The sequence below is a fragment of the Chionomys nivalis genome, chromosome 15 (genome assembly GCF_950005125.1).
Source record: "Chionomys nivalis chromosome 15, mChiNiv1.1, whole genome shotgun sequence".
In the NCBI taxonomy this organism is placed as follows: Eukaryota; Metazoa; Chordata; class Mammalia; order Rodentia; family Cricetidae; genus Chionomys; species Chionomys nivalis.
In genome coordinates this window covers 32,568,705-32,590,914 of record NC_080100.1, presented here as the reverse complement: position 1 = coordinate 32,590,914, position 22,210 = coordinate 32,568,705, and positions in this window count along the sequence as shown.

Genomic DNA, 22,210 nt, shown 5'->3' with positions numbered 1-22,210 from the left:
GCAAACCAAGTCACTTTAAGATTATTATATTGAATTCTTTGTCAGGCAACTGGTAGACCTTTGTTACCTTATGGACAACCACTGAAGCTTCATTTTGTTCATTGGTGCCATCATGACTTTATGTTCTTTAAACCTTGCTGCTTTGCCATCTTTGTATTTGAAGAAACAAGAATTATCCTGCTCTGATTGACTTACAACTGAGTCTATGGAGGGATCCTAGGGGTCTTTGAGACATTTTATAAGAATGTGCCCACTTCATTTTTCTTGAGGACACCAGGGCCATATGCTTTCTCCCAAGCTAACAACTTGAAGTTTGGGTTCCTGTTGGTGTATCACAGAATGATGGCCTGGGATATTTAAAATTTTATATCATTTCCTAACTGCACAATATTAAAGTGGCTAACATGTGTAGCACACATAGACAATGGGTAAGGGATGGCTGCACAGTGTTGGGGCTACCTGGCTATTTGGAGGGGTACTATAGGTGAGGCATCTGTGGATTTTCGGGGAAGGCTCCTAGTGAGGTCTATCAGCCTGTTACGAGAGTCAGCATTGGTTGTTGAGATCACCATAGCATCTGTTGTAATACTGTGTTTGCTGCAGCCTCATTGTCTGGGTGAGGAAAGTAAATAATGGAATAGCAACAACAAATATTCTTGATATTGCACAAACAAACAATAAGGCAAAAGCAACTTGGAAGTTAATTTATTTTTGTAGAACAGATGTACCCAACTTCACTTAGTTTTTAATTCTAACAGGAGTGGTAACTGAGCCTTTCCCCCATTGGCTGGGGTCTGACCTTACAGTCTTTCCGCTGGCTAGTTTTAAGAGCATTGACACAAAGGAAATGAAGGACGGGGGATGGAGACAGCTGTTCCAAGTCATCACATTCCCAGAATGTACGCCATCTTTTCATAAACAGTTTTACCAGGTGGGGGAGATTTATGAATGTTGGTCCTTGGCAGGCTAGCTCCCTTTGATGGAAAAAAGAAAAGTTTTCTTACAGGGTTGTGATCAAAGTGGGTCTCTTAGGCAGTGCTCTATAAAGCTGCATGCCTCTGGTTTACCCAGCCTCCCTCACTTCTCATAGAATGGAACCTGTGGTCCAGATCTGCAACAGGCGATGGGCGTGGTGCAGGAGCCATCAGTCCCTAATGTCAATTACAGATCCCTACTTTAAAAATGATAGATTTTCATGAAAAGTATCTTGATATTTTGTATGCTCTTTACATCAACTTCTAAAACCTTTTTATATTTACCTAGCTACATTACCACTTTTTTCAAGAGATGACCTGTCAAGCTTATTATGTAGATATTTTGTAATTCTGCCTAATCCAATTTTATCCACCATGTTTTCAAATTGTTGATTTTCCAAATCCAGCATTTTCTTCATAATTTGCCACTCAGGAATTGATATTCTCCTTTGAAGCAAGAATTCTCATTCCTTTCTTTTTTCTCTCTTCTTATTTTAGACAGGATCTCCCTGGCTGGCCTGGAATTTCCTATGTCACCAGGGTGGCCTTGAACTCACAGAGCTCTGCCTGCCTCTGCCTTCCAAATGCAGTAATTACAGGTGTGTGCAACCATTCTTGGTTGCTGAAGGGAGTTTATTGGTTCCTAGCTGCCCAGCTAGCTTAGACCCAAAATAATCACACCAAAACTGTATTAATTAAATCACTGTTTGGCCCATTAGCTCTAGCTTCTTATTGGCTCTTACATATTAATTTAACCCATTTCTATTAATCTGTGTATCGCCACGTGGCTGTGGCTTACGGGCTAAAGTTCCCAGTGTCTGTCTCCAGCAGTTCCATGGCTTCCCCCTGACTCTGCATCTCCTTTCTCCCAGCATACAGCCTAGCTTTCCCTGTCTAGTTGTTCTTCCCTGCCACAGGCTCAAAGCAGTTCTTTATTAACCAATGGTATTCACAGCATACAGAGGGGAATCCCACATCACTTGGTTCTCCTTCCTTATCACTAGCTCTCCATCATTCTTTTTTTTTTTGTTGTTGTCAGTAATGAATTTATAAGTTTCTGTCTTTCCCCAATAGTGGGTTCATACTTCATTGTTATGTGATCATTTTTTTTCTATTCAATTTGTCTAGGTTTAACCCGTAGTGGTCCCTTCAGGTGATATTTCTGTATATCATTTTAAAATGTTTTTTTTTTTTTCATTCTGTAGCTTTGACTGTAGAGCAGGCTGGCCTCGAATTCACAAAGATCCACTTGGCTCTGCCTCCTGAGGACTGTTAGAGAAGTATGTTACTAATGCAGGCAGGTTTTTTTTGTTTGTTTGCTTGTTTTAAATTTAATGGTAAATTGAGATCTTTTTAGCTCATTTCATTTTCATCATAACTCAATCATTTGGGGGAGAAGACCCAACCAATTCCACGAAGAGGCACTGCTATAGACAATGCTACCCAGAATTTCTTTTCCTTTTTTTTAAACTTTATTTTTTAAAAAATAAACTGTCTTTTCTCATTTTACATGTCAAGTTCAGTTCCCTTCCTCCCCTTTTCCTACTCCTTCTACCTTTCCCCCCACCTCCCCAATTTCACCTCCCCCCATCCACTACTCAGAGAAAGCAAGGCTTTCCATGGGAAGTCAATAAAGTCTAGCACATTGATTTGAGGCAAGACGAAGGCTCTTCCCACTATATCTAGGTTGAACAAAGTATCCCTCCAGAGAGAATGGATTCTAAAACATCAGAACAAGCAGTAGGGAAAAATCCTGGTCTCACTGCCAGTGGCTCAACAGTCTTCCCCAGCCATACAACTGTCACCCACATTCAGAGGGCCTAGTTTGGTCCTATGCTGGTTCCCTTGCTGTCAGGCTGGAGTTGGTAGGCTCCCATTAGCTCAGATAGACTGTTTCAGTGGGTGTCCCCATCATGTTCTTGACCTCTTTGTTTATATTCTCCCTCCTTCAACTCTTCAACTGGACTTTGGGAGCTCAGCCCAGTGCTATACTGTGGATCTCTGAATCTGCTTCAATCAGTTGCTGGATGTAGGTTTTATGATGTCATTTAAGATAGTCATCAATCTGACTACAGGGCAAGGCCACCCTCTCCACTATTGCTTACGATCTTAGCTGGGGTCATCCTTGTGGAATCCTGGAAACTTCTCTAGTGCGAGGTTTCTTGCTAGCCCCATAATGACTCCCTCAATCAAGATATCTCTTTCCTTGTTCTCCATCTCTGTCCCTCCCGCATCTCGACCATCTGATTTGCTCAAGTTCTCCTCCCTCCTCCTCTTCTCCTCTCCTCTTTCCCTTCTTCCTTCCCTTCTCCCCTCAGCCCCACGCTCCCAGTTTTCTCAGATTTTGTCTATTTTCCCTTCCCAGGTAAATCTATGTATGTTTCTCTTAGGGTTCTCCTTATTAGCTTCTCAGGGGTCATGGACTATAGGCTCATTATTCTTTGCTTTACAGCTAGTATTCACCTATGAGTGGGTATATACCATGCTCGTCATCCTGGGTCTGGGTTACTTCACTCAGGTAACTTATAGTTCCATCTATTTCAAGATGTCATTGAGTTTTACCACTGAGTAGTACTCCATTGTACTACATTTCTTTACCCATTCTTTGGTTAAGGAGCATCTAGGTTGATTCCAGGTTCTGGCTATTACAAATAATGTTGCTATAAGCATAGTTAAACAAATGTCCTTCTAGTATGATTTAGCATCCTTTGAGTATATGCCGGAGAGTGGTATTACTGGGTCTTGTGGTAGGTTGATTCCCAATTTTCTGAGAAACCACCATACTGATTTCCAGAGTGGTTGTACAAGTTTGCATTCCCACCAACAATGGAGGAGTGTTCCCCTTACTCCACAGCCTCTCTAGCATAAGCTGTCATGGGTAATTTTTTTTATCTTAGCCATTCTGACAGGTGTAAGATAATATCTCAGAGTTGTTTTGATTTTCATTTTCCTGACAACTAAGGATGTTGAACATTTCCTTAAGTGTCTTTTGGCCATTTGAGATTCTTCTGTTGAGAATTCTCTATTTAGTTCTGCACCCCATTTTTTATTGGGTTATTTGAAATTTTGATGTCGAATTTCTTGATTTCTTTATATATTTTAGAGATCAGTCCTCTGTCTGATGTAGAGTTGGTAAATATATTTTCCCATTTAGTAGGCTGCCCTTTTATCTTATTGACTGTGTCCTTTGCTTTACAGAAACTTCTCAGTTTCAGGAGGTCCCATTTATTCATTGTTGTTCTTATTGTCTGTGCTACTGGGGTCATATTTAGGAAGTAGTGTCTTGTGCACATACATGAAGCCTACTTCCCACTTTCTCTTCTATCAGGTTCAGTCTGGTCAGATTTATATTGAGGTCTTTGATCCATTTGGACGTGAGGTTTTTTTTTTTTTAAAGATTTTATTTATTTATTATGTATACAACATTCTGCCTCCATGTATGCCCGCATGCCAGAAGAGGGCACCAGATCTCATTACAGACGGTTGTGAGCCACCATGTGGTTGCTGGGAATTGAACTCAGGACCTCTGGAAGAGCAGCCAGTGCTCTTAACCACTGAGCCATCTCTCCAGCCCCTTGGACGTGAGTTTTGTGCATGGTAGCAGATATGGATCTATTTTCATTCTTCTACATGTTGACATCCAGTTATGCCAGCACCATTTGTTGAAGATGCTTTCCTTTTTCCATTGTATAATTTTAACTTCTTTGTCAAAAATAAGGTGTTCATAGGTGTGTGGATTGATATCTGTGTCTTTGATTCATTTCCAGTAGTCAACTTATCTGTTTTTATGCCAATACCAGGCTGTTTTCATGACTGTAGTTGTATAATAGAGATTGATGTCTAATAGAGATGATGCCTCTGGAAGTTCCTTTATTATACAGGATTGTTTTGGGTATTCTGGGTTTTTTTGTTTTTCTATATAAAGTCGAGTTTTGTTTTTTTTAGTTCTGTGAAGAATTGTATTGGGATTTTGATGGCGATTGCATTGCATCTGTATATTGATTTTAGTAGAACTGCCATTTTTATTATGTTGATCCTATGTATCTGAGAGCATAGGAGATCTTTTCATTTTCTCATATCTTCTTCAATTTCTTCAAAGACTTAAAGTTCTTATCAAACAGGTCTTTCACTTCTTTGGTTAGTGCCCAAGTTATTTTATGTTATTTGTGGCTATTGTGAAGGGTGATATTTCTCTGATTTCTTTCTCAGCTTCTTTATCATTTGTATATAAGAGGGCTACTGATTCTTTTGAGTTGATCTTGTATCCTGCCACATTACTGAAGGTGTTTATCAATTGTAGGAGTTCCCTGTTGAATTCTTGGGGTCACTTATGCATACTATCATATCATCTGAGAAAAATGAATGTTTGACTTTTTTTTCTTTCCAATTTGATCTCCTTTTTGTTGTCTTATTGTTCTAGCTAGAACGTTAAAAACTATATTGAATAGTATGGAGAGAGTGGACAGCCTTGTCTTGTTCCTGATTTTAGTGGAATTACTTTGAGTTTATCTCCATTTAATTTATTGTTGGCTGTTGTCTTGCTGTATGTTGTTTCTGTTATGTTTGGATATGTTCCTTGTATCCCTGATATCTTCAAAACCTTTATCATGAAGGGGTGTTGAATTTTGTCATTCTTTTTCAGCATCTAATGAGATGATCATATGGTTTTTTCTTTCAGTTTGTTTATATACTGTTTTACATTGATAAATTTTTGTATGTTGACCTATCCCTCCATCTCTGAAATGAAGCCGACTTGATCATGGTGGATGATTTTTTGATGTGTTCTTGGATTCGATTTGCCAGTATTTTACTGAGTACTTTTGCATCAAATTTATGAGCGAGAGTGGTCTGTAATTCTCCTTCTTTATTGAGTCCTTGTGTGATTTTGGTATCAGGGTAACTGTAGCCTCATAGAAAGAGTTTGGCAATGTTTCTTCTGTTTCTCTTATGTGAAACAATTTGAGGAGTATTGGTATTAGCTCTTCTTTAAAGTTCTGGTAGATTTCTGTGCTGAAACCATCAGGACCTGGACTTTTTTTCGGTTGGGAGGCTTTTGATGACAGCTTCTATTTTCTTTCAGGTTATGTATGGGTCTATTTAAATTGTTCACCTGGTCTTGATTTAATTTTGGTAGATGGTACGTATCCATAAAATTGTCCATTTATTTGACATTTTCCAATTTTGTGGAGTACAAGTTTTCATAGTATGACCTAATAATTCTCTGTATTTCTTCAGTGTCTGTTGTTATGCCCCCCTTTCATTTCTGATTTTGTTAATTTTGATGTTCTCTCCCTGCCTTTTGATTAGTTTGGATAAGGGTCTGTCCTTTTGATTTTTCTCAAGAACCAGCTTTGTTTCATTGATTTTTTTGTATTGTTTTCTTTGTTTCTATTTTATTGATATCAGCCCTCAATTTGATTATTTTCTGTTGTATATTTCTCCTGGGTGAGTCCGCTTCTTTTTGTTCTAGGGATTTCAGATGTGTTGTTAAATCACCAGTGTGAGATTTCTCCATTTTCTTTAAGTAGGCACTTAGTGTTATGAACTTTTTTATAGCACTGCTTTCATAGTATCCCATGGTTTAGAGTACATTGTGCCTTCATTTTCATTGAATTCTAGGAAATCTTTAATTCCTTTATTTCTTCCTTGACCCGGGGGTGATTTAATTGAGCACTGTTCAATCTCCATGAATTTACAGGCTTTCTGCAATTAGTCTTCTTGTTGAATTCTAACTTTAAACCATGGTGATCCAATAAGATACAGGGGGTTATTCCAATTTTTTTTATCTGTTGAGTTTGCTTTGTTATTGAGAATGTGGTCATTATTAAAGTAGGTTCCATGAGGTACTGAGAAGATTCCTTTGTATTTGAGTGAAATGTTCTATAGATGTCTGTTAAGTCCATTTGTGTCATGACATCTGTTCTCTTATTTCTCTGCTAAGTTTCTGTCTGGTTGACCTGTCCATTGGAGAGAGTGGGGTGTTAAAGTTTGTGGAGTTTGATATGTAATTTAAGCTTTAGTAATATTCTTTCACACGTGTGCGTGCTCTTGTATTTGTTCAGGATTGAGACTTCATCTTGATGGGTTTTTCCTGTGGTGAGTATAAAGTGTCCTTCTCTATCTCTTCTGATTGATTTTAGTTTGAAGTCTGCTTTGTTAGATATTAGGATAGCTACATCTGCTTGTTTCTTGGGTCCATTTGATTAAAAAATCTTTTCCCACTCCTTTACTCTGAAGTAATGTCTGTCTTTGAGGTTGAGGTGTGTTTCTTGTATACAGCAGAAGGATGGATCCTGCTTTCATATTCATTCTGTTAGCCTGTGTCCTTTTGTAGGTGAATTGAGTCTATTGATATTAAGAGATATTAATGACCAGTGGTTGTTATTTCCTGTTATTTTTTGGTGGTAGTGTTTGTATGTGTTCCCTTCTTTGTGGTTTGTTGATGTGAGGTTATCTGTTGCCTGTGTTTTTTTGAGTGCAGTTAGCTTCTCTTAGGTTGGAGTTTTCCTTGTAGTACTTTCTGTAAGACTGGGTTTGTGAATAGATATTGTTTAAATTTGGTTTTGTCATGGAATATTTTATTTTCTGTATCAATGGTGACTGAAATCTTTGCTGGGTATTGTAGTCTGGGCATAAATTGGTAGTCTCTTAGTGTCTGCAGCACATCTGTCTAGGACTTTCTGGTTTTCATGGTTTCCATTGAGAAGTTGGGTGGCTGGTTGGTCTGCCTTTATATGTTATTTGGCCTTTTTTCTTTGCAGCTCTTAATATTATTTCTTTCTTCTGTTTTGGATTTTGAGTTTTGATTATTATATGGTGAGGGGAGTTTTTTTTTTTTTTGTGTGTGTGTGTGTGTGTGTGTGTTTGTCAAATCTATTCAGTGTTCTGTAAGATTCTTGTACCTTCATAGGCAAATCCTTCTTAAGGTTGGGAAGGTTTTCTTCTATGATTTTGTTGAATATATTTTCTGTACCTTTGAACTGGACTTCTTCACCAATTCCTATTATACTTAGGTTTGGTCTATTCATGGTGTCCCAGATTTCCTGGATGTTTTGTGTTAAGAATTTGTTGGATTTAACATTTTCTTTGACCAATGAATCTATTTCCTCTATAGTATCTTCAACATTCAAGATTCTCTCTTCTATCTCTTGTATTCTGTTGGTTATGTTTGCATCTATAGTTCCTGGTTTTTTTTACCCAGATTTTCCATTTTCAGAATTCCATCTGTTTGTGTTTTCTTTATTGCCTCTATTTCATTTTTCAAGTCTTGAACTGTTTGAACTGCTTGCTTCAGCTGTTTAATTTTTTTCTTGGTTTTATTGAGTTTAAGAGATTTATTGATTTCTTTCTATTTTTGTTTATCTTTTCCTCTATTTCTTTAAGGAAATTTCTCATTTCCTCTTTAAGGACCTTATCATCTTCATAAAGTTATATTTAAGATCATTTTCTTCTGCTGCTTCTGGGTTAGGATGATCAGTTCTTCCTGTTGAATGACCACTGGGTTCTGGTGTCACCATGTTGTTTTTTAGGTTGTTGAATGAATTCTTGCATTGGCACCTACCCATCTCTTCCTCCAATTGGTGCTGGCAGGGTCTTTGCCTCTTGGTCCAATCCTTGCAGTTGATGTCTGTGTCTTAGAGAGCTGCTCTTAGTCTGCTCTGTCCACTTGCTATCTGTGTCTCAGGGAGTCACTGAGGATTCTCTTGGCTGGTTCTCTTGATCTGTTCTGTGCAGTAGTCATCTGTGCTTCAGAGTTCCTCTGAGGTTGCTGGGGATGGGTGGGTCTGGGGGCAGAGTGGGCCTTGTAGCAATCAATCAGTGCAATCAATGGTGGGGGGGAGGAGCGTTGGAGGAGCCTACTTGCAGGAAGCTTGCCTGCTGGTTGGCTAGTAAAGCTGAGGTCGATGGGGGAGGGGCAGGGGCCTAGAGAAGGCAGTGCCCAGTTGGCTGGCTGATCACTGACCTCTTGGTCTGCTCTGTGTAGTTGCAGCTTGTGCTCCAGAATTTTATTATTATAAGAAATAAATGTTACCCAGAATTTTATTGCTATAACAAATAACTCTGAGGCTGAAAGTTTCTAAGGAGAAAGGGATTATTTGGGCTCACACTTTTGAGGCCTTGTGGGATGACAAGGACAATGTAACAGAGGAACTGCTTACCCCCTGGTGGGGACATGGAGAGGCAGGAAGGAACAAGCACCTTTCATCTACTAACTACCACCTTCCTGTAGTGCCATGCTGGAAAGAAGCCTTCAACACATGGGCTTTGGGAGGGATGGAGTGGCATTTCATTTGTATTGTAAGCACATGGTGACTCAGGGGTCTTAAAAACAAAAGACAAACAAAGAAACAAAAATCCCAAAAACAAAACCTTGAAATTGTCTAGGTGGAAAGTGTGTATTTATTTATTTATTTATTTATTTATTTATTTATTTATTTATTTATTTATATCTCTGGTCCTGGGATGGCTGTGGCTTAACTAACCATTCAATCATTTCCAGTTTTTAATTGCTGGCCTCCTTCTAATTGTGCTGTACTTCTCTGGCTACCTTGATGTTCATTCTGAGGTCAAGATGAAAATTTTCTACATCACTCAGCTGTTTCTTTATGCTCCCATTCCTCACGGTAAGTCTAAGAGCCGCTAGTAGTATCCAGGTTGCACACTCTGCTGCCTCGAAACCTCACCTCACAGATAACCTAGTCCATCAGCTGTTAACTCAGCTATCAACTGCACACGGGTTGGGTGATATCCGGAAAGCCTCTACCCAATTCCCTAGTCTTCATTTCCATCAAAAACCTTGTCAGCAGGATCCTTACTATCCACAATTATGCAGACATTCTGTTCCTTGGGGGTCCCAACAGTCATCTATTAGGTTCATCCCACAGGAGTCTAGGTGTGTCTCTGCTTTGGCTGCCTACATCTTTTCAAGTTTCTCATATAAACCACCTTAAAGGCCTTTCCATGTTGTTTCAAGTGTAGTTAAGAGGAACAGCAGTCACTTAAAAGGTTTTGTTTTGTTTTGGGAATTCTTTTTATTGTGAGTGTGCATGTGGGGTGCTAGGGTGCATCTGTAGAGGTCAAGTGTACAACCTTCAGGAGTCAGTTCTCTCCTACCCTGTGGGTCTCTGGGACTTAGGTTGTCAGGTTTGATGGCAAGCATCTTTACCTGCTCTCTTCCTGGCCCAGATCATTCTTCTTAGCAAGAATTGTCTTTGTTAGTCAGTGTCTTAGTTAGAGTTTGATTGCTGAGGAGGGACACCATGTCTATGGTGAGCCTTACAAAAGAAAACATTTAATTGTGGTGGATAGTCCATTATCATCATGGTGAGAGGCATGGAAGCATGCAGGCAGACATGGTGCTGGAGAAGGAGCTGAGAGTTCTACATCTTGATCTGCAGGCAGCAGAGGGAGATTTCCCCACTACACCTAGCTCGAGCATTTAAGACCTTAAAGCCCACCTCCACAGTGACACATTTCCTCCAACAAGGCCACACCTACTCCTGGTAGGCTACACCTCCTAATAGTGCCCCTCCCTCTGAGCTTATGAGGGCCAATTACATTCAAACTACTACAGTATGTAATGCATAATGTCTGTCCACATGTAGATCTACACATGCATGTATTAGTTTATATATCCATTTACTTTGATATAATTCCCATTTTACCCCAGAGTTTTCTTTCTTCGTCCTGTATTTGTATGAAACCTGTTGAAAAAAAAATGGCTTCCCCAAAATATCAGTATATTTCTTAATCCAATTTTACTATATATCCAAATTTGTTTCAAGATTTTGTTACTCATACCACTACATAAAGAAATCATATTGAAAGGGAATTTAAGTGTTTGTTTGAAGTGGTCTCCAACCATCCAGCTCCATCTAATACCATGGATATAAGGCCAATTCTGTGTTCAAAGTAACTTGAGTGTGTTCTTCCTTCTACCTCACTGTGGTTCTGGTTTTCATTTATGCTACACATGGGATCGTTTCTCTGTTTGCTTTATATTTTAGGACTTTTTTCTTCTCATATTTGATTTACTTTTCTTTGAACATGTAGAATGTTAACATGCTTCCAAGAGTCAAAACAATACAAAATTATCCATAGAGAGGGATTGTCATTTCCAAATCCCTCTGCTTGGTTCCATCCATCCCTTGGAGGTCAAGAATTACGTTGGTTTTTGTTTTTGCCTCGTCACACAGAAAGTAGAATTATGTGTGTAGCCATCTATATGTGTACATGTATGTGTACATTACAACACATATATACGTGCTGTTTTGCAGTTTCTTTTTCCTAGAGATCATTCCATACTTGAAAAGCTTTTCTTACTTTTAAATATTTGTAGGTAATACCCAGTCTATTGATAGTCTGTAATTCAATCAATCAATTTCATTTCTCTTTTTAAGGTTTTGTTTTCAGCTAATGTAACATTTATGGGGTCCAATGTGATATCTGACTGCAGATATATACATACATATATATATATATGAAATTATTATATCATATTTGCTGACCATCACCCCATATAGCTTCTAGTTATTTTGCAATATTTACTACAATAAATTTAACTAATCACTTTACTGTGGAGGACACCAACACTTATTCTTCTCTAATTGTAATTTTGAGACTGTTGTTGATCAATCTGATTGACTGGCTTCCAATATTTTTATATTTAATACCGCAGTCACTTTGTGTATGTATGTATGTATACATTTTTTTTTTTTTTGGTTTTTCGAGACAGGGTTTTTCTGTAGCTTTGGTGCCTGTCCTGGAACTAGCTCTTGTAGACCAGGCTGGCCTCGAACTCGTATGTATACATTTTTAATTGTTGGGTTTTTAATATAAAAAATATTTTATGAAGTAACATTTATCAATTCTCGTACTGTGATTATCCTTTGCATCATAAATTTAAAAGCAACTCATTAAAGCTAAGCCTATTCCTATTCAGGCTTCAGAGAAATTGACCAATGATTTCTTTTAAAAATCTGTATAACCCCACCCTCCTTTTGTTATCAAGACCCCTTATCTGTTTGGAGTTTATTCTTGTGTGTGGTCAAAATCAAACTTATGCTAACACTGCTCTAAAGGCCACCTTTCCCTCCAAGTGTTGCGAACAGTGCGTGTATAGCACCGTTCTATATGTGATTTCTGGCTATCCAGGAACCCACTATGTAAACCAGGATGGCCTTGAACTCACAAGGATCTTCTTGCCTCTGCCTCCTAAGTGCTGGGATTAAAGGTATAAATTTATTTCTAAAGACACACATACAAAAACTAAAGATATATTTATATATCCATCTATATGTAGATATATAGATATAAAACATATAACATTTTAAAACCTGTATATTGATGGTGGTATCAGAGCAGTAGTTTAGTTCAACTGCCCATCCATCCATTTAGCAGTTCTGGGGATCAAACCTAGGGTTTTGCATGTGTGAGACAAGTACTCTAACCCCCTTTAAACCACGTTATGTTTGCAGTGGGATACAACAAGTGATGAGCAAATACACTGCTAGCAGACCCCAGAGGGAAGAGGAGAAACAAGAATGACAGCAGAGGCTAGAGAAGGGCACCTGTTACAGTAGGGAAGCATCACCTCTAGCTGGAGACATGCCCTTTCTCCTCCCAGAGGAGTCAGCCCAGTAGGGCTTGGCTAAGGGACCACCTCTAGGAAGAGGTTTGACATTAAGACAATGCACTTTTCTTTCCCAGAATTCCTGTCTCTAGTACAGTCTCTAGAAATTATGAGGTTTGGCTGGATCTGTTTGCATTTAAGAGAAAGGTGTAACAACTGTTTTTGTCTTTTGTTGTTGCTCAGTCATATGCTTTCCCTGGTACTTTGGGCTTCCTTACTGTGTCTCTAAAGCAAACCCCTAATCTCCCCCCCCCCCCCCGGGACTTGTCTGCCACTGCTTAACCTCATGCCTTTTCACTCCTCTTCTTCCAGGTAGCTGCAGAGATAGCCTGGCATGGAATTTTTCTTTTATACTCTAATGATATTATCCTTGGAATTCAATTCTGTTTGACTTCCCTCTTAAATTGTTTTATTATTGAGACTAAGAGCCTCAAGGGAGGACTGTGATTTCCCTGGTGTCATCAGGACTGAAACCAGTTACTAAGTTTGTGTGTATGTTTGTCTGTGAGCTATCTATTAAATAGGTCTTTAGATGAAACAATGAGAACATACAAGACCTTAATGTAGTAGAGTCTTTGTGTCTACATACTGCTCCCCGCTAAAATGAATACTGCTCCTCAGAGACATGATGCTAGGTGTGAGAAGGGGATATGTACAGGATGTAAGAGGGTACAGAAATCAATAAAGTACTCAACAAAGACGAGGAAATGCTAAGGACACAAGAGTCAGTTTGAAGAGTTCATAATGGCGTGGCAGTAAGGACATGAATCCATTCGTCAGTCGGTCAGTAGTAATGGACACACTATGACAGTAACAACAAAAGCCCAGTTGGGTCAGTTAGTAAATCTGAAATAACAGAACCAGAAAATAACTGCAGCTCAGGGAAATGGCCCAATTAGAACAGGGTAAATCATGAAGACCTGAGTTTGGGCCCCAACAGCTACAGAACAAATTTATTGGGAATCTGGGCCCATGGCCTTGGAAATGTCAACTTCCATGTTAGTAACATCATACGAGATCAAATTTAACATCACTAGAACCTGAACAGTGATTTGTGCCTTTGGAAGTGAGGTTTTGAGGACATCCTTATTATAGAGAGAATAATCTTACCATAAATGTGGGACCTGAATCTCATCACAAGGAAACAAGTAAAGAAATGTAATTTTGGAATTCTACACAATGACCAATTTGGATTCTTAAATAATGTTTAATGATGTGAAAGAAAAAGAGCAGAGGATATGTTTAGGCACAATTAAATTAAATCAAATCATATAGAGCTGATCCTTTTTTTTTTTTTAAAAAAAAGCAAGGAAGCAAGGCGGAGAGACAGGTGACTCAGCAGCTAAGGGCACTTGCTATTCATGCAGAAGACCTGGGTTTGGCTCTTAGCACCTGTATGGTGGCTAACAATCATCTGTAACTCTAGTTACAGGGAATCTACCACCCTCTTCTGGCCCCTGCTGGTACTACATACATGTGTTGTATATACATACATATATGCAGGCGGAACTCATACATACAAAATTAAAATCTTTTTTTTTTTTTAAAGCTGCACGTGGTATCACATTCCTTTAATTCCTGCATTTGAGCAACAAAGGAAGACAGATCATTGAGCTTGAGGCCAGCCTGGTCTAACAAGTGATTCCTAAGATAGCCAAAGCTACACTTTTGTTTTTGTCTTGAAAAACAAAAGCAAACAAAACAAACAAAAAGATTCAATAGAAGCGTTAACTATTGGCTAGAGTACACTCTAAATTCTACTCTTAAAAAAATCAAAAGAACAGCACTGCATGTGGGTGTGGTGGTGCATCCCTATAATCTCAGCACTTGGGAGACTGAAGCAGAAAGATCATGACTTCAAGGCTAGCCTGGGCTAGTAAGGAAGACTCTTTTTCGCTCCTTTACCACTCCCAAAGAACAATATTTGGCAAAGTGACAATATTGAATAAATATATTAATTTATTTTTATTGTGATACTATTGCTATAATGTAGAGACTAACATGTCCCCTGACCCCGGAAAGATATATGAAACTCATTTCACTTAACTGAATGTTCATCATCAAATGTTCCATCATTTTAAGAAAGAACTTGGAGAAAATTCTGGTGACAAAATATCTGTGACTTTTAGATTTAAGAGAACTTATACCATTTTAATATACTGTTATCAAATAACATTATTAGTACACTTGGTTTTCAAATGAGCATTGCTTTTTGCCCTCTTGACTGGACTGATCGGTTAAGACATGCCTAGGAGATCTAGCTGTACCCCTGACAACCTTTCCAGACATTAGTTCCCAAAGGCTCTACTGTAACGAACGGATAATCCCTTGGTGCGTTCATAATATGATGGCATCACTAGGAGGTGCTGAAAGGCAGGAGGTAGAGCCCCCTTGCTCCTTGTCTTTGCTTTCTGGTTGCTATGATTTAAAGTGCTTGCTCTGCTCTGCTGTTTACATCATGATTAACACCCACAGTTTCTTTCTAAAATCACGAGCCAAAATAAATCCTTTCTCCCTTAAGTTGATTCTGGCATCTGGTCAGAGAAAAAGAAGAGTAATTAATACTGCATGTTTCCTGAACTAATGGACTCTCTTGGGTTCATTCACTCTTGTTAAACACCACCAAGTGAAGACACTGAGGCTTCCTTTCCTGTGCTGTCGCAAATCCCAGCGTGTTCTTTCCTCAGCTCAGACCTACTTCTCCAACTAGAGTCCAAAGAACAGTGCAACCAGTTTGTATTGACAGGTGAGCCATTAAACTACAAGCCAGAGTCTAATTTTTCTTTGCAACTTTGTGACTTAAACTCATTTACAGTTGAAATTTATCACCAAAGAAATCTACTTCGTACTAATTATGTGCTCTTTTTCAGTGTTTGAGACTTCTTGAGAGATTATTTTTAAAATTATTGAGGGCAAAACACAATTATATTTTTTAATAGATTGACTCATACATTTAAAAAATTATTTTATTAGTACATTGAGCATTCAGTATAATTTCTAGATGAGTGCTAACAATATTGTGATTATTTAAGCAGTGCAATGTGCACTGAGCTAGCCTGCGAGAGAGCCTCTTATGGCTATTATTTGCAGTCTAGCTGAAGAGGTGCCAGCTAATTTATTATAATTGAAGTGCAAAAAACTTTTTAAAAGGACAAACACCCAAATGTTAAACAATGAATTTCCAACTGTCTGGAAATTAAGCATCATGCAGTAGAACAATGTCAATGGAAAACATAACACATGAAGTGGGAAGGGGGTTGGCATTTAGTGCAGTTTTCTTATTTTTCAAATGCAAAATGGTATCACAATTTTGTTTTATATAAATAAATGTTTCCAAGGGCATAAATCACCAGAAACAGACCCTAGCTTGTATCAATTCGAGCAGTATACTTCACATTCACGCTCTTCTTTATCATTTTTATATAGCATGCTATTCTAACTTTTCTATAATCCGAGCATTCTCAAAGAAGTAATTAACAATACAAAGAAAGCAGAGTGCACAAAGAACCAAACAGTCCTGTCAGTTCTGTGAGATCAACTTTGTAGGCCCGAGGAGGTCAGGCATGTACCCTTAGAGGAGACAACCACCGTGCCACCTCCCTTCCCCTCCTCCCAGTTTCCCACAGCACCTTGCATGGCACACAGGAAGTAAACCACTAGTTTATTAGTGATGAGTAGATATCTTAGTCATTTAATCTTTACTTTCTCCATTTTAGAAACATGTAGGAAAATGTAACTTCATTAGGCTCACCGAATTGCTGTTTGAGTTCAACTACTTGGTTTGGTGTGGGTTCAGTCTATTCTAAATAAAGACTCTTGGAGAGTCAGGGGGTGTTCTAATAGGTCTGCCTTTATATGTTACTTGGTCTTTTTTTCTTGCAACTTTAATACTCTTTCTTTGTTCTGTGTGTTTAGTGGTTTGGTTACTATGTGTTATGGGGAATTTCCACTCTGGTCCAGTCTATTTGGTGTTCTGTTTGCTTCTTGTAACTTGATAGGCTTCCCCTTCTTCAGGCTAGGGAAATTTTCTTCTATGATTTTGTTGAAAATATTTTCTATGCTGTTGACCTAGGTTTCTTCTTCTTCTATTCCTATTATTCATAGATTTGGTCTTTTTTTTTTATAGTGTCCCAGATTTCCCGGATGTCTCGTGTCTGGGTCTTTTTAGATTTCACAATTTCTTTGACCAAGGTACTTCTCTTTTATCTTCAGGGCCCAACTATGTTCATTGCTACTGTGTTCATAATAGTCAGATACTGGAAACAGCCTAGATGTCCTTCAGTGGTTGAATGGGTAAAGAAAATGTGGTACATTTACATAATTATTTATTACACAGTTATTTAAAAAAATAAAATCTTGAAATTTACAGGTAAATGGATGGAGCTAGAAAAAAAAAATTCATCCCAAGTGAGTTGACCCAGAAAGACAAATATGGTGTGCATTTACTTATATGTGGATGTTAGCTGTTAAGTCTCTGATAAGCTTGGCAACTATGGGGGGAGGTTCCAAGAATTACCTTGAAGGGGTCCTGCCACTTAGGGAAAAGGGCAAGGGATCTGGAGGGGAGAGAAGGACCTGATCCATGATGTTGATTGGAGACAGGCAGGGGTTGGTGTATGACCAGGTAGGTAGTGGTCAGTAAAGTTCTATAGAGGACCTGAGCAGTGGAGGCACATGCCTTTAATCCCAGCACTTGGGACGCAGAGGCAGGCAGATCTTTGTAAGTTTGAGGTCAGTCTGGTCTACAGGACAACCAGGGCTATTACATAGAGAAACTCTATTGAGAAACCCTATCTCGAAAAACAAAAAACAAAAGAACAAAATCCATAGAGGGAGTGGAGATGACAGAGTAAGGAGGTGAGTAGGGGAGGTGAAGGTTTGGGTTAAAGATGCGTCAGAACCGGTCGTCTGTGCATGAGCTCAAATAGTGAGATGGAAGGAGGTTGCTTGGGGAGAGCCTGAAGTCTGAGAAAGGCCAGAGGTAGGAGCTTTACCCGATCAAGGTAAAGTTCTTGTGAGAGTCTGACAAGGGTGTTTTGTTTTGTTTTGTTTTTTGTTGAAGGAGCTGTGGGCTGTATTCCTGCCTCCCCAGCTCATGGTCGTCTGGCTAGCTTATGCCCCAAAATAACGACACACAAACTGTATTCTTTTAAACACTGCTTGGCCCATTAGCTATAGCCCTTACTGGCTAATTCTCATATCCCGATCAACCCATTTCTAATAATCTGTGTAGCACCAGTCTTACCAGGAAAAATTCAGCGTGTCTGACCTGGCGGCTTGCTTCATCGCTTCTGGCTCTGAGAGGAGCTGCCCTGCATCTGAGCTCACTTCCTCTTCCTCCCAGCATTCTATTGTTTACTCCACCCACCTAAAGGCTGGCCAATCAAATGGGCCAAGGCAGTTTCTTTATTAGCCAATGACCTTCCTCCATCATTTTTTTTTAAAAAGCATTTTTATTGATTATTTGGGAAGTTCACATAACACACTTATTACCCTTGCATCCAAGTCCTCCTCCCCAGAAAAGACAGAGAGAGAGAGAGAGAGAGAGAGAGAGAGAGAGAGAGAGAGAGAGAGAAGAGAGAGAGAAGAGAGAACAGTCCAATTTTTTTTTGTCCATATGGTCACTGGAGCATGGTCAAACTCCTGGTGGCCTGCCCCTTAAAGAAAAATGAGTCCCCCCCACCCCACCCCAGTAGGCCATCTATTTTGGAGAGTTACACTTCAGCTTCTGTTTTACAACTAGGAGTTCTCTTCAACGGCTTCCTATCTAGGTTGTTACTTTCGGTGGGGTTGTGGGGGTGGGGGTTGTCTATGTCTTTCAATGGGAGTCTGCAGTCATCGATACTGCAGAAGTTCCTTGCCCTTTACAGTCAGCAGGAACATAGCTCATGGACATCCACCTGGCCTCCAGTGTCGACATGTGCCATGGACCTCAGCACCCACAAAGCCCCCAGTGGTAGTCTGGCCAATGAGCATCCATATGCTTTTAGGTGGCAGCACAGACCATGGACATCTGCACGGCCTTTAATGGTAACACAGGCCACGGACATCAACACAGTCCCCAACTGCAGCAGGATCACAGACCCAGCAATGCCCCGCACAGTGCTACCATGGGCCACAGACATCAACATGGGTCCTGGCAGGACCATAGACCCAAACATGGATCCCAGCGGCAGCATGGACCACAGACATGAACATGGCCTCAGGCAGTACAGGCCATGGAATATCCACATGGCCTCTCTCCATGGCTCTGTTCCTCCATCCTTCCCACCCCTGCATTCATTCATCACAGTGACACTGGAAACTGCAGCATGTCACTCAGTCTATTATTATTATTTTTTTGCCCACACAGCTCTACATGCAAATATTCATGGCCACGAGCACTGGTCTGGTCGGCCTCTGGCTCAGACCATCGCAGAGACAGCCATGCTTTAGGTTTTCGTATTTGGTGGCAATGGTGTTCTCGGATCCGGTGATGCAGCAGTGGTTCCTCCTTGAGGGTCCTCAGCTCAGAGGTGGAGTAGCCGTTGACCTACACAAAGTGCTAGATCTGGGCCTGGATGGCTGTCGAGTTGGTCAGGTTACCCCCCTCACAGTGGGCTCTTCCGGGTGGACATGACGGGAAAGTTAAGTGTGGCATCTCCTACTAATGCCATCTGGAGAGAAGGAACCTGGGACCAAGGTAGAATTTGCGAGCCTTTATGCATGAGCAGGTGGAACAGGTTGTGGGACAAGATAGTGGTGGGTGGTCCACAAGTTGGTTGTTTGGGTCTGCAAATGAGGAGCTGCTGAAGTACATATGCGGGGTGCCCGTACCTGGGTGAGAAGGCCTAATTTCTTTGACAGGTATTCTACAGGTGCAAAGGGAGGCCACACAGTTGGTGGCCTAGGACTCTGAGGGCACAGCTCTTTTTCTGTATATAGAGGGAAAATGGATGGGTTAGCTTTAGAAGGTGTAGTGTTGGGGCCTAAAGGAGGGCCTGTGGAAGCTTCTGAAAGGGCTGTAAGGAGGGTTTCGTGGGCTGCCTTATATAGAGGGTGGGCAAGCATGCAAAAGGAGGGGATCCAGAAGTCTAAGAGGGTCAGTCTAGGTGAAAGCAAAGGTGGTTTGTGACTGTATATGAAGGGGGGACAGCAAAAGCATCCTTGAGAAATGGGAGGTGCCTGAAGGGATAATGGAAAGGAGTGTGTCCGGGTAGAAGGGGGACCACTGCAGAATTGAAGAGATGGAGATCTTGAACCAGGCAGTAGGCGCCAATGGACTTTTTAGCGGCAAGTATAGGGGTGCTAAAGGGGAATGATGTGGGGTGAAGTAGATTTTTCTTTTCTTAGGTCAGAGATGACAGGTTTCAGTCCCCTAGGCTCTGGGGTGAGAGCAGGCCCTGGGCCTGGGTGCACTGGGTAGGGTCTTGTAACTGAGGGAATGGTGCTTGGCAACCTCAGACTTGGGGGTCCACCTGTGAAGTGTGTTGGAGTCAGTAGGTTGGGTGGCTAGGAGGGGAGGCTACTGGTGAGCTTGGAGTCAAGCAAATGGGGAGCAAAGGAAATAAAGGTTCCCACTTTGACTAGAAGATCCCTTCCTAGTAAGGGGATGACAGGTTGACAACACCAGGAAGAAATGAGAAGAACACCCCTGAAAATTCAATTGAGTGATGGGGTCTGGTGAGGTTGTAAGACTGCCTTCCTACCCCAACAATAGGGGAATGAGGAGAGGTGGGTACCCAAAACTTCAGGACCAAGTAAGTGGTTCTAGTGTCCAGGAGGAAGAAGGATGGACTTCCCTGATACTGTAACAACTATCCAGGGCCCTCTGTCAGAGATGACAGTTGGTCAGACCAGAGCCCAGAGCCCCCTCAATCACCCATGGCTAGACCTAAAAGGTTAGCTGAAGGGTGGCCTAAGTCTGAACTCCCCATGTCTTGAAGGACACGGGGTAGTCAACAGTCCAATGTTGCTCTTGATGGCACTTTGGGCATTGTTGAGATGGCCTGAGGGGGTTAGGGCAGGCCCGGGTGCTGTGACCCTCCTGACTATGTTGGAGGCAGGGACCTGGTGGCAGATGCGGAAGCTGGTTAATGGCCTTGGGCAGCGTTTGGTAATTCTTTTTTGTTTACGAGCCTTCTCATCTCACCCCTGGTACACCTTAAAGGCCAGTGCTAAGACTTCTGCCTGTGGGTTTATGGGTCCTCTCTCCAGATGCTTAAGCTTGACCTTAATGTTGAGGAAACTCTGGGGAAAGAGAGAGGTGATGAGTTGTTTACCCTCTGGGTTTAGGGAGCCTAGACTGGTACATTCTAAGAGGAGGTTTGTGAGCATTCTAGGAACTCAGACAGATTTTCTTATTTGTGCCGGACGATCTCTTGGAGTTTCTCATAGTTTACTGGTTTGAAGGCAGCCTTAAGGGGACCAGCCTCCTGGGGCATTGTAGTTCCACTGGCGATCCTGAATGGGTATGTATGCTGCAAGTGCTCCAGCCTGTTCCCAAACTTGTTTGTGCTCTTCAGGAAGTAGGTTGTTAGTTAGAATCATATATATGTCATGGAAGGTGAGATTATAGGATTGAGTGATATGTTGGATTTTTTAAAATGAAAGTAGAGAAGTTAGAGGAGTGAGTTCTCAGTTCTTTTTCTATCTGAGAGAGTTCACTTAGTGAAAAGGGACATGTACCTTTGCCGTGGGATAATGGTCTTATACACGGTAAAGATTTGTTACTTGTATTGGTTTAATAAAATGCTGACTTGCCAGTAGCCAGGCAGGAAGTATAGGCAGGGTGACCAGAATAGGAGAATTCTGGGAAGAGGAGAGGCAGAGATGCCAGATGCATCTGCCAGTCAGACGCAGAAAAAGCAAGATGAGAAAGCCTTACTGAGAAAAGATACTAAGCCATGTGGCTAAACATAGATAAAAATTATGGATTAAGTTGTAAGAGCTAGATGGTAATAAGTCTGAGCAAAAGGTCAAACAATTTATAAATAATATAAGCCTCTGTGTTTGGGACTGAACGGCCGAGGGACCAGGCAGGACAGAAACTTCTATCTACATACTGTGACCAGGTTGTCTACCCTGGCAATCTCCTGTAAAGGGAGAATGGTGGCCAGGTTAAGTCAGGTTAGGAGAGGTAGAGAGATTCCCACAGTGGAGCAGTAGTAAGTAGCAGGGGGACTGAAAGTGGGTGCTAGTATGGGATGGTTAGGGCAGCCTGCTGCTGGAGAGGGAGAAAAAGAGACTGAAGGAGCTGGAAAAAGAAAAGGAGCTGTGGGTTGATGCTGGTAAGAGGGAGGAGGCCTTATTAGCAGGATCAAGAGCAGGGGAGGAATCATCTTGTGCAGAAGGAGCTAAGTTTGAAGAACAGGAAGAATAGAGGGAAGGCTTGGAATAAAGGTAAAAGAAAGCTTGCACATAGGGAATCTCTCTCCATTTTCCAATCACTGGCAGGAGCTGTAAAGTCCTGAATAATACTGGGATCTTGGGTGCTGTTGGACAGTTGGGTCTGTGCAGGTGGACTGGAGATGAGAGAGAGTTCCAGTGGAGCTTAGTCCCCCAAAGGGGAGTGCAGACACTAGGATATTCTACCAAGTCTTGGCAACAATGTTAGTTTTTTTTT